At 38.3% G+C, this 17,002-nt stretch overlaps 1 long non-coding RNA gene across 2 annotated transcripts in view; it reads left to right on the top strand.

Moving 5' to 3' along the window:
- Positions 1-17,002, top strand: part of LOC113477077 — a 262,249-nt gene that overhangs the window by 9,846 nt on the left and 235,401 nt on the right. The gene's annotated exons all lie outside the window — the stretch shown is intronic.

The raw sequence follows: 17,002 nt of genomic DNA, 5'->3' as shown, positions 1-17,002 counted from the left end.
GGGGGGGAGGATAAGCAAGTGAAGCAGAGCTCTGACTATGCAGTACAGTGTATAGCGTAGCCTGTGCCAAGTGAGAAGCCTAGTACAAATGCTGGCTCAGACTGGAGTTAGAGCTGGATGCTGTAATACCTATTTAGCCTTGAAAAAATCTGTCCAGTGTTGGGTTACCCAAAGAAAGCATACAAAAACAGTGGTAAAAAAGCTCAAATCTGCATATATTCAGAACTCCAGTAATTTGGTATTAACAACACAGCTAAACTTTTACAAGTATGCATGCTTGTAATTAGCTAAGTAGTTTCATCCACCTGCCCTCAGAGAAGCATTAGAACTGGGCCTACAGTGGAAGGAAAATTTAAGTCGTAATTGTGGAGTGGTTAGTGTGACTCCTTAATCCTTTTTCTCTAGATAATCCTCCAGCCTCTCAGAGGAAGCGATGGTGTGGTGCTGCCAACTCAGCTGTGAGCCTGCCTGAGTCCTGGCATCCTGCTGGACTGTTACAGGTATTCCAGCCTATGTATGGGACAGGCAAGGCAAGTTAGTCTGATCAGACTTTAACCAAAACATGCTGCCCACGTTTGTTTGTTTATTTATTTAAACCATCAGCATCTGAATGGCTATGAGCAATTGAATAAGTGTTTGAGTGCTGTGGCTTCCTCTGCCTGAGGAAGCCTGGTAAGTGGAAGGTCTCGAGGGTGGGTGGAGTTTCCCTTGAACAGCACAGGCAGGCATGCTCAAGAGAGAAGGACTTCGCATCAGAAATGTAAACGTGAAAATGTTTAACACCCCTCTGAGGAAGGCTATAAGCACTTATATGGCACAGGAGCAAGGCAGTCCCTCCAGTATGTGGCAGAGAACATCTGAAACTTCAGAGGGCACTTAGTAGTGCATCTCAGAAATCATAAATTAACCAGATAGATGTGTTTGCTTGCAAATTGTGGGTTTGTTTCCCGATGAAGCAGATTACTGTAGCTTTGTGGCCAGGTAAACATGATGAGATCGGTCTGCATAACAAAAGGGTTATTACCATCTAGTAATAAAATGCAAGTAAACAGCCAACATGTTCTGTCATCTCAGAGTCTGAACATCAGAAGAAACTAGGTTTCTTTAATCTTAAGTATCCTGCTAAATTCAGTGTTTCAGGTTTGAGAAATGGCAGCTTTGCAGCAGGTAGAGCTGGTGTAAGGACAAGAGTGTTCTGCCTCCTTTCAAATTGTGTGAGCATTTAAGCTCCTTTGGACTATTTGTACTTCTCTACCCCAATAGAAAGTGGAGCTGGTGGTTATTTTAGTGTGAAGATTCAAAGAAGTTTTGTTCATAAATATGTACCATTCTTTGGTATCCTGCTTTACTGCCCATAGCACTGGCATATTTGTTGAATATCTGGGTATAGTTAGGTATGACATAAGTCAACTGTCACTTTGTATTGCAGAGTAGTTAGGTGAAGACATAAGACAACTATCCCTTTGAAGTGGCTACAATCTTCAACGTGTCACATTGGCCTTTTGCCTTTTAATGAGATACTTGCTATTGTGTATGTAACTATGAACATTAGATTTTCCTTTAACTGAAGGAGAGATCTCTTTCTGTGAACAGGTTGTTCTTAAGGTGCTGTTTTCCTGAGATGGTTTTACTTTTAGCTTCCTTACCCATTTGCTCTCATTCATTTGCAATTATAAATTCTGGTTACCACAGGAGTTGAAAAATTGTAGCAAACAAGTGACTTCTTTCTGAATTTGCTTCTCACCTTGGATTTGCATTAAGCTTTCAGACCTCCTTTAATTTTAACCATGAAAACTGAATATATTATACTAATTTTATTAACATCAAAAGGCTTCAAATTGTTCACGTGTAGCTCTTAAAATTTATAAAGCAGCAGTTTAAGACTTTGAAATTCTTAACAGATGCTCAGCTATGTTCTCAGTATTTGAGCTTAAAGCAGAAAGAATTTAACTCAATTATAATAATGTAAACCTTTCCCCTTTGCTTTGCATAATTAAATATTTTCATTTACATAGCACAGAAGTTTAACATGCCAAACAGGGTAGATAAGCAGAAGAAAAAGGCAGACGAAGATGCATCTTTGATGCATGCAGAGTAGTAATGCACTTGCTGGTAATCTCACTGTGCTTATTAATAACTAGAAATCCATATGCAAATTCCTGTGAATATGGATTGTATTTAATGTATGATTATTTTTTTTTAATTGGGTGCATCTCCTGAAATATTCAGTAAAATACATTAGAATTGGGGCAGGAATACAGTAACCTTCATACCTTCTTTTACTACTTGTTTCAGTATATTTTATGTAACAGGTCTGGTGAGAATTAAGGTTTCCTTTTATTTGTTTGGCCAATTTATGTGGATGCAGGAGATGGCTTGAGTGTGCCTGTGTGGAAGCCTGTGATCCTGTATGTCTCTGATTTACAAATGGTGTAGGAAAAATTGTGCTATTACTATACTTTGAGCATATCAGATTCACCAGGCTGCTGTTAGAGTAGTATCTGCGTGGGATAACATGAAGCATCAGGTGTTTGAGGGCTGCAGAATAGACTTGTTTGCAAATAAACAGCTGCACTTCTTTAAACTACTGCTGTTGGTCGTGTTCATGTCAGCAAAATATATCAGACGGAAATGATTCTTTGCTATGTTTCTGAAGAAATTTAGTGTAACTTTTGTTGACTAGCTTAATGTCAGACTTGAATCTTCTTGAAAGTGTGAGGATCAGTGATTTTACCCTATAATAAGATGAAGCACTTCTGATTCTTATCTCCTAAATTCTTGAATTATATTATGTCAAACAACATGTGATTAAATACAAGTGTGTAAAATAAGAGAAAAATACTTTGTTTTTTTTTGGGGGGGGGTGTGCATTTTTTTTGCTTACCTAGTGAAGTTTTGAGAGTATGTGGCTTGGTTTGGCAAAGCAGTTTGGAGGTGGTTTGTTGTGGGTTTTTTTAAACATTTATTACATGTTTCAAATCTCAAATTCTAAGGATACATACAAAAATTCTATATATTAGAATTAAGAGAGCATGGATTTTTTTTTTTTTTACAAATCTTAGATTACATTAAACTCTATTTTTAGCATAGGATTTCATGGTATGTATTATATATTTCCACAAAATAAAGTGGAAATCCTATCAAAAGGGAGAGCACCTTTGTGTGTGTATTTATGTATGCATTGTGGGGTGAGGGAGGGGGGCAGGGGACCTTAAAGGAAGCTGGTCTATTTGTCTTTGACCTTTTATACACATTTTCTGCAGGGATCATGATTTGATGAGCTTTGGGAAATTCTTTCAGTGTTACTTATCTTTCAGGGGTTTTCTGTCAATTGTCTGGGTTTCTTCTGTTTGCAAATAGATTTTCTAGTGCACTATAGAAACCTTTATAATTTTTTTTCCTTCTTTCATGGGGGTGAAGATAAGAAATAGCAAGATGTAGGTGAAAAAGGATGGAAATGTTATTTACAAGGTAACAAAATTTCATGTGCTAAAGCTGCTTCTGATAGCCATCATTTGAATATAATGAGAGTGGCTGCTTGTTAAATACAAATTCAGGAGTGTAGGTTACTTGCTTAAGGAACAAGTGAAGCTACAAGGATCTCATTAACTTAGATTTTCATATAAACCCAAAAGGTTGTAACAATACATGTGCTCTTGTTTTTCTTCTGTCTCTAACACTGATCATTGGGAAGTGCTTACGTGTTCTAAAACACGTGCATGTCTGAGCACCTTCAAGATAATTTTATTGGTAGAAGTGTCACTGGAGGCCAAACGTGGTCTTCTCTTAATTTTCGTTATTGCTCCTCTTGCTTTAGCTGTTAGGTATTTTGCCAGTTCTCTGTTCCATTCTTGCTTCATTAGACTTGTACTACCTCTCTGAAGGATCATGAGAAGTTTGCATTATGAAGTAGCTGCTTAGCTCAGTAAATGGTAGTATTCTCTAGGTTTTTTGAGATGTTTTGATGTTTAGGAGAAAAATGGGTTTGTCTTGGTTTCTGTAGAGTTAAGTGTAGTGTGTCAGTATTGTAGTCTGGTTTTGTATATGAGGAGTAAACCTGGTTCTGTGTTTTTGGTTTCTTAACTGGGTGTCTTTGGTGTGATGCCCTCCAGCTGGTTTTCTGTGGTGTTCTCTGGCTCTGATTCTGTTCATTTGCAACTGTATTTTACTGTACCGAGGCCTCTGAGGTGAGATAGGGAATTGTTTTAGTATATAAAGTCAGACATTTACCTGTCTGTGTGTATGAAGATTTGTTTTATTTTGGTAGTAAGAATCCAATGCAGAGAGCTGTATATGGAAGATGGGGAAATACCTTTCTTGCTTACTGGATTTTGTTCACAACTAGCTTATGCTATGTGTCTTGATTTATTACAAAAGTAGTGTGTTGCTACTTTACTAAGGTTTTCTCTCTCCCTTTGCCTATCATTGACCTTGTCAGAGAGTCTTAAAGTAATTGTGTGCCCATTTCTCATTTAAAAACTAAACACACCAACACCATCCCCCCATGAAAATACTGGAATATAAGGCCTGGGAGTCCCTGGAGTACAACCATTTATTTGTGTGGTATCTGCACTTTATCTCAGGTTTCTTTTTGTCCAAAGGTTTTGGGAGTCTTCGCACTTTCCACTTCCCAAGTCATTAGTGATTTGTGGATGACTAGGTCCAAGTTTAACTATTTGCTTGTAATCTCTGGGGATTAGAATTCCTAGATGTTTTAATACCAGGGACTGCTGTTAGAAACTGCAGTGAATAAGCAAGTCCTAATTTATGTGCATTTAATTAATCCTAATGCCTGGGACTTGTTCCAGGAAATTCACACATCTAGGCAAGTGCCCAAGGTTTTCAATGAGTTCTTATAATTTGGGTATTGATCTTTGAGGGTTGGAGTCTAGAGTCAGGGTATCATCCACAAATAATATAGTTCTTCTGTGGGACCTATTTTAGTGTTTGTTAGTGTGTCCCAGACCATGGTTCTGATTATGTTGAAAAGGGGCAGGGTGAGCAGGCACTCTTGCTCTGTTGCTCTGTTCTTGGTTTCAAGAAATTTTGTTTTTAACACAGTTAGAAAACCAGACCCCTCCACAGCAGTTTAATCCAATTGAGAGATGGTCTGTGTATCTCATTTTCCTAAGGACTCTGATGGGATAATCCCATCAAACCCCATCATAAGCTCTTTTCAGCATCTGGCAATACCACTGAGTGCTGTGATACTGCAGGTGACTTGATTAGTTTCTTGAGGTTGCCTGGTCCAGGCCTGGATGCAATAAATCTAACCCAACGTATTTTAATAATTTTGAGGGCAAACATTCAACTTAAAATGGGGATGGTATTTTGGGAAGCTTTGGCATAGAATCTCTCTGTGGTAGGATTTTGGCTACACAGTGGAGTGAAGTATTACCACAGTAGAGAAAGACCCTGTTAGGATGTGGTTAAACTGGATGCACCATTCCATGGGCCTGTGATCCTTGTGATAATTAAAGCTGTACTTTATTTGAAACATGCTCAGTTGATGGCATCTATCCCTGGCTGGGTTATAGTGGATATAGGTGTTTTTTTTTCATGGAAATAGACATCTTTTCCCAAAGTGTATCATGGGTAGGAACACTTTCTTTACTTTCAGCACTACTTAGGCTTTCCTGTGTTGTCTGGACTAAGAGATGCTTCTGAAATGCAGGGCAATGAAGTCCCAGTAAGGACTGACCTTCCCTCCCTCCACACCAGTTGTGTCAGTTGGAATGGGAGTGGCATCTGGGGGTCTGTCTCTATAGAGTGTTACATCCCTCTTTGAGGTTTTTCTTTCCTGCCTGTATGATGGGAATTTGTTTTTTTTTCCTTCAGTTCTCATCATTTTGCTCTAAGAGGTAGTAGTCCTCTCTTGTATATAATGTCTATCTGTGTGGGAGCTGTTTAATCATTATGCAGGGATTTTTAGTTTCAGGCTGGGTACTTTGTCAGGGTCTAGATCTCAACTTGTACACTCTGTGGTCAGGATTTCTGGGTGTTGTGTGTGGTGTGTTATTTTGGTTGCTTTTTGTTTTGTGGTTTGGGTTTTTTGTGTGTCGTGTATGTGTGTGTGGGTTGTTTTTTTTTTTCTTTCGCCTTGTAATATCATTGTTGGAACAAGAATCCTTGAAGGTCTCTGATTTGCTGTGAGTGAAATCCATATAGTTGGTACCTGGAAGGAGTGAGGTATCAGTTCTCCCCACCTTTCCCTGTCCTTTGTGAGGGGAAGTTTCAGTTAACATCTGCACTGGCTGGAGATTGCATTGTCTACTCCAAAATAATCTTTACATGGTTATTTGTATTTATGACTGCTCTGATAATGAGAATATGAAAATGATATTTCACCTACCTATAAAAGGAAGGATTTACAGTATTGGTAACAAGGAGGAAGAGCTCAGAGATAGGAATGGTGATACTTAGTCAAACAAAGTTTTGTCTTTTTGGAAAAAAATGAATAAATGCATTAGAATCTTTGGAGGTTTTTTTTGGTGGCACATCAAGTACAAAAGTATGAGCAAAGCCAATGTAATTGGTAGCTCAGGAGCTTTATTGTAGGGGGTATAAGTGGTTTGATTGAAGACTGATATGCTCACGATCCTCACTGAGCTGTTGTGGGCACTTCAGGAAGAGTGTGAGAATAGGGAGAGTTTATATTTATGCTTTCATAGTTCCCAGTGATTTATGGCTTGTGAGCCTTGGACTTGTCTGAGTAAAAGTGCCTTTATAGTTAATAAGCATCTGAGGATTTTTATTCCCACTGCTTTTTGAATGAATGGGACTGGTAGTATTCACTACACCCAGTGGCATCGAATTCCACAATGGACTTCATGTGAAGAAATCCACTTTTGTTTGGTTTGAACCTGCTATGAGCTGAGTTTTGCCAATGCCCCTCTGCTGTTGTAACAGGGAAGGTAATTGTTTCCTGCTTGCTTTCCCCTACCAGGTAGGATCTTACAGAACTATGAATTGTCTCCCCACAGTGGTCTCTTTAAAGAGGTTCTGAGGCTAAAGGAGCCACACGCAGAAACTGTGTCTTACCTTTGATTATTTCACCCTTCGTTCCCTGTTTTCTAGTTCTGTTGTGTCCTGTTGAGAGAAGAAACCAGATTTATGTAGTGAGATAGCTTTTTTTTTTCTTCTGTATGTATTCCATAATAATAATTGGTAGTATTCTGTTTCCTTTTTACTTTCCTTTTGCACTGCTGTAGAGCATTAAACTATCTATTAAAATAATCTATTGTTATCCCAAAACTTTGTTCCTTACTGGTAGAACTCATGGCTGTCTATATAAAGGGAATACTAGGTGTTTCCTGTTGTTCTACCAACTCCACATATGTGTTTTGGTTGTTTGTTTTTTTTTTTTTCAATTTCACCTATAACTTAAATGCTGTAGATACTGAAGATGCTGATTTTTTTTTTTTTTTTTCTCAGAGGTTAAACAAACACTCATCAGAATAAAGCTGAAAAGCTGTAGCCCTTCTAGAGCTGTCTCAGCTGACAGTGCAGGCCAAAGAAGAGCTGGAAAGGTTCATTCCTCTGGGAGTCAGATATCAAGTACAAGAATCAGTAGAATAGGGATAGTCTGTCCTTGTTGTAGGCTAAAAATACAGAAACTGGTTTTTATTTTTGTATCTAGTATAACTAGACACAAAGGAATATTGTTTACTACTTAGAGGTATTGCTGGAACAGAGGATTTTAAGCAAATCTTTTGATTATTGCATTGTTAACATTTTGACAAGTATTTGTAGCAGAAACTTAGTGTGTCACTTTTTATGTTTGCTGCTATACTTTTATTTTTAAAAAAAAAAAGTTATTTCTCTGACTGACATAGATTTATTTTTAGCTCCTGGTAGTTTAACAGGAAAAATGCAAAATAACACTCATGATACAATCAACCTAAATATTTCATGTAGATTATGTATTCTGAGGACAAGGAAGAAACTAAACAACTAGATGTTTCAAGTGCATTTGGAAAGAGCTAGTGGTGCTGTCCTAAAGCTGTGCCAAAGTCAGTGAAAATACCTTATTTCTTCTCTGCTGAGCAAGATGTACAGGTACAGCACAATAAGATGGAGGCTGCTGTCACTATGCCTGGATACAGACTCGACAGAAAAGGAAGGGTTCAGGGATTAATGGGAACTATGATGTAGTGGCTGAGAGGAGAAACATTCAGAACAGGGAGCATCCTCCTATGTATTACAGATACTGGAAGTATTTTTATTGTCACTTTCAATGTATGATTTGTAGATTGCATACAGACACGGGTGATACCTGGTAGTTGCACATATGTTTTCTATGATTTGTAAGCAAATTTAAAAACCAAAACAAAGTCAGTCAAGTTGTATGTTCTACTCTGTTTAAAATAAAAACTAAAAATTGCAGTTCTTGTTTGGTTAAATGTGGACTTCAATCACTGGAGCTACTTCAGAGAGTTGTACAGAGCACAGCCAATGTATTCCTATCCTGTATTTCCTCTTTAATTATCTCCATTCTAGGCAGGATTTTGATTAAAGGCATTTGAATTGTGATTCTTAAGTTGTTAAATTTTGAGGGAGTGGTCTGACAGTCACTTAGGATCAAAAAGCTAAGAGGAAGATGAGAGCTCTTCTAAACTGTCCCAGAGGAATGGGGTGGCTAAAGAAACGGTTAATTTCGCATATCCCAGAACTAAAACAAAAATCATGCCAAAGAGCTCATCTTGGTTGTATAGGGAAAAACTGAGCCCTTTGAGCAAAGTAGGCACAAATTTGTTAAGTTGGTGTTGCTAAAAATGTTTTTCCCCTGTAGAGTTGGTATAGCTGATGATAATATGTGCAAATGGTCTTATAAGTTGAGTGAACTTGAGTTTCAGGCACTGTGGATTTAAATATGTAATGACTAGCCTTCAGTAGCCACATCTAATGGATTGGTGCCCCTGTGTCAAAACTAGAAGGTACCTATTAAAAAGGTTGTGGAATCGGATTGATCTGTATTAGCCATGTTAAATTACTGAACAGCATCAATAGTGCATGGGTTGTTCCCTGCTGACACCTCTTCAAGAAGTGGCAGAGGAAACTGCCCTGTTAAAAACTGATGTCAGTCACCAGGGGCTTGTAGAGATGTAATGAGAAAAGTAAGGATACTTTGCCTGCCTCTAAATGGAAACTTTATTTTCCAAGATGCAACACAGGGTCTTTTAAGACTTACTTTCTAACATGTCTGTATCAATTTAGGAAAATAGGCATCATCTCTCCAAATTCTAAAACAGCAGGAGAGAAAGAGCGCTTACTCAATTCAGCCATTTTGCCCAAGGCATCCTTGGGCAATAACTGTAGCAAACTGAAGGGAAAGAGAGAGAACTAGTGGACTTCTGTTGTGTGGTACCAGTGACACTGATCTTCTGTAGGAGACGCAGGAGTCTGTTTATTGCCAGGGCACCTCAAAATTAAAACCACTGGTTATCTGGTTAGAAGGACTGGAAGCCTTCTGTCAGTGATGATGATGGAGTATCTGTGTTTGGCTTGACCAGACTGATGCAGAGAACTATACTGACTTTGGTACAAGCTTCTCAGAATTATGTTTTGCAGTGCTAAGAGTGGTGTGCCTGGTATTTCTCTTCTGTCAAGCAGGTTCTTGAATGGCAAGCCCTTTGTCCTCTGTAGGATGCCCTTTAGTTTGGGCAAGTGAGGTTGCAATGCCCCCAAAGGCATCATCCTCTGGCAGCCACTTTTCAAATTCTGTGTGCACAGTGTATTTGGTGTGAGCTGCAGAACTGGGCTTCTTCGTAAGGAAGTGTGTTGAGTACCAGAAATCATTCCCACAGGTATGATATTTAGTTTCTACATTTTTCTGTTCACTGTTCTGTAGCCAGTAGCCTCAAATAAAAAGGGGCAGAAATTGGCAAGGGGAGAAAAATCTCTAACTGGGGTTTGGGTTGCTAGAAAAATTTCTGTTTTAGGTTGGGGGAGAACAGCTTATCTATGCTTGTTGGGCTGTTTTTCTTTCTTCTTTTTTTCCTCTCCAGTGTCAAAATAGAAGAGCAAGTCACAAGCATGTGGCCCTTTTGCCATAGTGCTTGGCTCCGAGTGTGAACAGCATACTGTGTTGGGGGCCTGCCTGAGAGAAGTGGCTGCATTCAAAATTTTTGTTAGGTAAAGGAATAGATGGCTTTGCTGCAAGATGCCCTTTTCCCTTCAGAGTGAGCCTGGGAAGGAGAGGTCTTCTGAGGAGTTGTCAGCACTTGATAGCTGTACAGAAACCTTTGTGTGCTGGATCACTGGAACAATGCTGAAAGAAGAAAATGAGAGTAATCTAGAGCCCTGACTGTTCAAACAATACTTGCTAAACTTGCTGAAATGCAGATAGTGCCAAACATGCCTGATGAATCGGGTCTTGTCCATGGTATCAGATGGGAGTTGAATATTGCATAAATAATCATATTTATTAAGAGCTCTTGTTCAGTAAATATTAAAGAATGATTCCTCTTGTGTTGAATAAAAGATATTCTGTTGATAACAGTCTTTTTGAATCCAAAGATATCAGGACTGCATTTTGAAATGTGGTATTTCTGAAGAAACAGATCAGTTGAGAGAATATTTTTTTCTAATTTCTCTTCAGTGAAGAAATGTAGAGATAATGGTTGAAGCATTTTTAAAAAAAGTATTTCTTGAGAGAGTCATAGTTCATGTCTCTATCCAGTTAGAAGTACCTAGTGGAGATTTATGTAGGTCTTAAAAAAAAAAACCCAACCCAAACCAAACAACCAAAACCCAACCTTTAAAGGAGTCCAAATCAGAAGCTTATTTTTGATAGTTGTGACATACTGGTTGACTGGTGTGTTCTAGTCCGGTGCTTTAACACATGCATCTTTGTGCTATCCCAGTAAACGATCATACTTTAATCACTATCTCTGTCTTTTGTATGAATACAATGCTTTATTTCTCAATTTTGCGGTTAATGCTTAAATAATCTAGTAGGGTATTACTACTTGTCATTCCTTTCCCTTGTCTGAGAAGAACAATATACTTTGCAAGCAAGCCCATTTAAATTAAAATGAAGCCTGTCCACTGTTTCCAACACTAATCTATATCTAGGTGGAGCCTTTACATATTGACATGTGTCTGAGATTAGAAATTATGACATGGTGTTATTAAGTTTACATCTCTACAACTAGACCTGGCGCTTGAAGTGGAGATCTGTCGTCTTTGCTTTGTATGAAGAATAAAATAAGTTCTCTGGTATATACTAACTTGGGCAAAAGAATGTATTTCTGGAGAATTTAGGAATTTATTAATTTACTAGAGCTAAAAATAATGTAAATGGGGTCATTTAAGCTATTTAGAAGATGAGTCAGACTCTGGTTCTAAGTGTTGTCTAACAATATTATCTAGCTCAAACTGAGTAACTTTTTCTAAATTTAGTGGCCTTTATTGTGTGTTCTTGCATGATGGGAAAAAATCCTCAGTAGATGGTGAAGAAATGTCTTAGAGTTGGAAGGAGGGCTTCGTTCTTGTCTTAAAAATAGCTGTCCTTTCATGTGGTTTCTGCATGCCACAGTAATCCTGCTGTCACCTACTGCTCTGCCATAAAAGGAGGAGGCTTATTTTTTTTAAACCACAGTGTGATTATTTCAATCTTGGTACAACTGGGAGATCTCCTAACTGTTTTTTAACCAGGTTAGGCGTTTAAATCTGCAGTGGAGGAGCTGGCAGTGGCTGGACTGGTGTGGGAGAGTGCCGGGAAGCAGCAGGCTGTGTGGTGCAGACGGGGCTGCCCTCCGGGGCACTGGAGAGACTTCAGAGCTGCTGCTGTCCCTCAGGTAGGCCCGTGTCAGGCTCTACTCCCCCACTGCCTGGTGGGAGTGGGGTTAGGATGAGTTGTCAGCATTTTGTGTGCTATCTGATCTGTCCCTGTAGGCTTTAGTGCCTTCTGAGTCCCATTTCTGTACTGTGCTCTACTGCGGGGTGTGTTACAAGAGGCTGGCTGGTCTGGGGACATGGAAAATGGGCCTGTGCCTACTCTGGTTGGAGAGGGACAGACCCCAGTTCCACATCATCTGTTTCCTCACTGAAATGTGAGCTATAGGACCTAGTAAACAAATGCACTTGGTATTCATTCAATTTAATGATTCTTTTTCGTGCAGACCTTGAAATAAAAATCCTGCAGAGCAAGCATGTGAAGCCTTTCCTTGTTCCCTTCCAGGCTGTTGTTCGCAGGCCTTTGGTTTTTTCCTGGCGATCAAGTAACTGAAAGCCTAGTTTTACCATGCCTACAGACAAATAAGGTTACATATACAATGTCTGTAGTGGAAATGGTCCCAAGGGAGGATTTCAGTGTTAGCAGTGAAGTCAAGATATTAAGTGTGTTTGTGCTGTCATGGAGATAGGGTAGGATGGCATTATCTATTCTGGGTTCACCTTCTGTGGTATGTAAATACAGCTTTGTTACTTTCATTAGTTTAGTGTTTGGCTAGTTTTTGTTTGTCACTATAAAACCAGTTTTGTTTCAATTGCTGTCACTTAAAATATTTCTGCATTTAAAAAAAAAAGGCTAAATTGATATAGGAGTTGGAAGAAATGTTAAGTAGAGAAACAGGATGAGGAATTGTTGGTAATTCAGTTCTGAGATTTGGGTGGGTTTTGTACAAAATGGTTGCGTAGGCTTCACTTTCTTCCTGTTTCTTTTCAATATCCGAATGCACAAATAGAATCACAACAGTTGATTGTATGACCAGGGAGATAAAAGCTTTAAAACACATACTGAAGAAGTACTTTAATTTAGAAATAAAAAAGAAAACTTTTATTTACAAAGGCCCCTTTCTGAAAGTTGATGAAAATATTTTTATTTTGAAAAAACACATGTAATATTTCAAGAAAATATTGAACTAACATTGAGTTTAAAACCGACTGGAAAGTGAGACATGTGTTTAGTTAAGCTTGAGGAAAATACAGTAAGTGAAAAAAAAATTATAAATTTACTATTAAACTTCCAGAAAAATCATCTGAGTGGCAGGAGGCTGCTGGATTTACGCCTGAGGTGTGAGCATTTGTCAAAGGCGGTCTGCTCACATGGAGGGAATATTTTCTTTCCATTTACTTCAGTATAGTAGCTGTTCCATTCAGAATTAAGAGCAAATTGGAAGAGAAGACAGGAGAGCTTGTTTTTCATCTTCTGGTGTAAGACAGCAGCTGGTGTAGTGGGTGAAGATCTACTAATTCTAAACACTGTGGAGCATGGTCAACCACAGAGTCAATCACATTAACTAAATATAAATAGAATTTCTGGAGAAGTGCTGGAGTTATTGTCAGGATAATGACTAATTTCAAATGAAAATATCTTGAAAGTCACTAATAGGAGAATATTTTTTTTTTCTTAAGGAAAATAACTAAGCATAAATATAAAAGCAAGCTTGAATTTTATTTTTTTTTTTAGATTGATAGAACTGGTGATTAAAACAGTTGGTTTTAAGTTCCTTGATTAAAATAATCTTAATGTGATTAAGGTAAGAGTCTATGAAGGGCATTTCCTTTTTATTTATTTTTATAAGTATTGGGAAAAATTACATAAAGCTATGGATAGGCACTATTTCTTTCATTGTCTTTAGCTGCCTTTTATCTTCTTTCCCTTCAAGTTATAGACCCATTTTAAAGGGTGCAGAGATGAACAAAATGTGTATCTTAAAGTATTTTGTAATTGCTTGTGGAAGCTTATGAACTTAGTGGCATTAATAATAGGGTAGGAGTTAAGGATCTGTACAAATATTTGAAGGATATGAACATAATTTTCTCTTTGCTTATAAATTTTTCTGTTGGGCAACACAGTGATGAATCTGGTGTGTAAATTCTCATCTGAGGAATGAATGCTTTCTGAGCTTCCACTTTGTCAATAAAAAACTTTCTTTTTGTGTAGCAGCATTTTATCTATGATTTTCAGTTAATGGGATATTTTCTTTTGAACAGCTGTTTAGTTTTCTGTGGTTCAAGAACAGAAACAATAAATAGAAGGTGGCAGTTTTATTAAAGAGTAGTTTTCTTTAAAAACAGAGGATGAAAAACAGGATTCTCCCCACAAAACCCCCTAGATGGTCTCTTTTTCTGTCTTCTACTTTGATCTTTTTTCCTTCCCTTTGCAACCCAAAAGCTCACACGAAATCAAACCCTCCTTCTGTCCCGTCCTGTCCTGTCCCCTGTCCTGCTCTGTCCTCCCCCAGTCCTGTGTGTCGTGTTGTCCCACCTCGAAGAGAAAAGCTATATACCTTAATTTCTGAATCCACTGCCTACTGCCTTGCTGCGTGATGGCAGACCTGCCTATGCAGGGGTGGTAAGTATCAAGACCCTAGTTTTAACAAAATATTTAAATGTGTGGTTGCATGCATTCCTACTAAGGCAAATACCGAGGTTTAGATTTTGTTCTGAATATAAAGCACTTTCCTGAATTGGAGTATGGGATGCAAAGTATCTGGCACTCGTTATAGCTGGTAGATGAATGTGTACTCTGTTCAGAGACTGTATTTCTGATACTTATTGTGAATGTGATTCTAACAGTTTGATACATATTTAGGTATTCTGTATGCCTCAAAGAAGGGAGCAAGGTAGTCATTCAAAAGAAAAAAGTGTATTGGAAATAATTTTGTTTTGAATAGACACAGCAGTAAGTTTGAGGGCTGGTAAACCTAATGTTGTTATTAATTAGACATATTCTTACCTGTGAGTGTAGATGGTATTAAAATGTTTCAGTGCTGTTGAAATAATGAAAATATTTGTTGCTGGCAAGTTAAACCAAAAATATTAAGTTGCTTTTCAGGTGTCAAATTGTTCCTCAGTATTTTTTTTTTTCTATATCACAAAGTGAGAACCAGAGCAGGTTTAATGAAGCACATGATTATCTACCAAGCAATCCTGCTTCTTATGTCTCTATTATATAGGTATGGCTTGTGATGAATACAGATTCAGTGTGGTATGGTGCCGTACCCAGGGCCTGTGCCTTCTGTGTGGAAGGACTTCCCCTCTGTATTATTGAGACAGTTGACTATATTTCATAGTTACTAGTTGCTGCTTTGGGCTCTTGGCAGAGTATCAGGGTAGCTTCTGGTCGGGTGTCTGCTTTGCAAGAAAATATTTTGGCACCATATTATGTGTGGTTTGGTGCAGCGGAAGAGCATGTGAGATGTGTAGTCTTCAAATGGAAATGCTGTAGGAGTATTTATTTTAATCAATTTTTAAACATGCATCATGGCATGACTAAAAATACCTGCCTACTTCAGTAGAGTGAAGAAAAGCTCTGTATATACAAACGTAGGTGGTGTAAATGGCTGAGAACAGCGTCGCATTTGCCGTAGGCTTCTAGAGGATGTTTTTTGAGAAAGAATAAAAGTTGCTTGTGAACGACAGGCCATAGAACTTACTTTTTATTGATATGTTTATAAACAGATGGATTTGGAATGTAAAAAGATAATGAATCTATGTTGTTTTATTCATTATCTTGGATATGGTCAGGAGCACTAGCTGCACCACTCAGATCTGACTCATTCTGTTTGGCTGCACTGACTATGATGAAACTACAAAGGCAGTTTTAAAACACGTGACCACCAATAACTTGTCAGTGTTTGGTGATGCAGAATCCACATAAATCTCTACATCTGGAATGTGTGAACCCACGAGTGTCTCCTATTAATTATGCTGTTTGACATTTCCAAAGCTAAATAAGAATAATGGTTAGTTATGAATCATATCGCCTTGCTGAAATGCCAAGCTTCATTTTATTGCGATAGAGATTAAGGCCAGCAGAGTAGTAGTTATTCTCGTCATCAGAATTTTTGCTACTGTCAAACTGCTGATGCAGCATTTGCTTAATATAAATGAACCTTTGCACCTTCATAAAGTGCTTTAAATCTAGAAAAATGTGTGCCTTATCAAAAGGTTAATCCTGACAAATTATTGTCAATTATCTCCTGTCTGTGCAGTGCAGGTGCAGTGAAACTAATTCTCTGCTGTACAATCCAGTGCCTGTTTTGGAAGATTGGAGAGCTGGGGGTTGATCTTGCAGCACTCTTGCTGGGTCAGGTCTTTGAGTACCAGTTATGCATGTGGTAACAAGCTTAATTTCTGCTGCTCAGCATTTTGGATGGACTTCGTACCAGCCTTGTTCCAGTGAAGTATGGAAAATACATGCTTAAATAACATAAAACTTCAATGGTGTGGAAATGCTTTAGTGAATCAGGGCCTCAGGTTATGTGTGGTGGGTGTTTATTTTGTTGGTGTTTTTTTGTTTGTTTGGGGTTTTTGTGGTTGGGTTTTTTTGTGTGTGTTTTTGTAGCAGAACATTCACTTTCTGTCTAGGGTGCTGCATTCTTAGTCCCGCTGTTAATGCAGTGTGGGGAAAAAAATATCCTCTCTGAATCGGTGAGTACTGGGCAACCTTCCACCACCACACACACAAAAAAATCCAGTTTTAGGCGTTTGAGCACTGTGTGCTTAACCACCCTCATAGCTCACACTTAAGGAAGTTTATAAGCTCCAATATCTGTCACTTTCCTTCTGTTTTGACTGAGAAACAGGAAGAAAAAAACTACGTTTTTAATCACAGTGCAAAGTTATTCAAAGGTGCAGGTTTGTACCTGTATAACTTCTGCATTAACATTTTGCAATTTCTATTACAACATATGAAGTATTTGTGATGGGGACATGACATTGAGGTAAACTTCGGAAAATCTGTTGGTTTTATGGTTAGCTATAGAGGCATGCAAGCCTTCTGTGCAGGATGCTGTGCTTCTTTGTGGCATGTAAGCAGCTGCTGGGCTCCTGGGCAAGGAAACGAGTTAACGAGTGAAGTACCTTCTGCCAGGGCACTGTCCTGCATCTTATGTTGATAAGCATTAAATAACCTTTAAACAAAGATACCCCTCAAAAGCATTGCAACACAGGATATTTTTTTTTGGTGTTAGTAACACCTCTTGCAAGTGTGAGACCTGCTTGTTTTATAGCTCAGAAATGCAGGTATTCACTGACTACCTTTTCTATT

This window comes from Athene cunicularia, assembly GCF_003259725.1.
Source record: "Athene cunicularia isolate RWA chromosome 2 unlocalized genomic scaffold, athCun1 chr2_part1, whole genome shotgun sequence".
NCBI classification, from domain to species: domain Eukaryota; kingdom Metazoa; phylum Chordata; class Aves; order Strigiformes; family Strigidae; genus Athene; species Athene cunicularia.
This window is presented reverse-complemented; position numbering and strand designations above follow the sequence as displayed.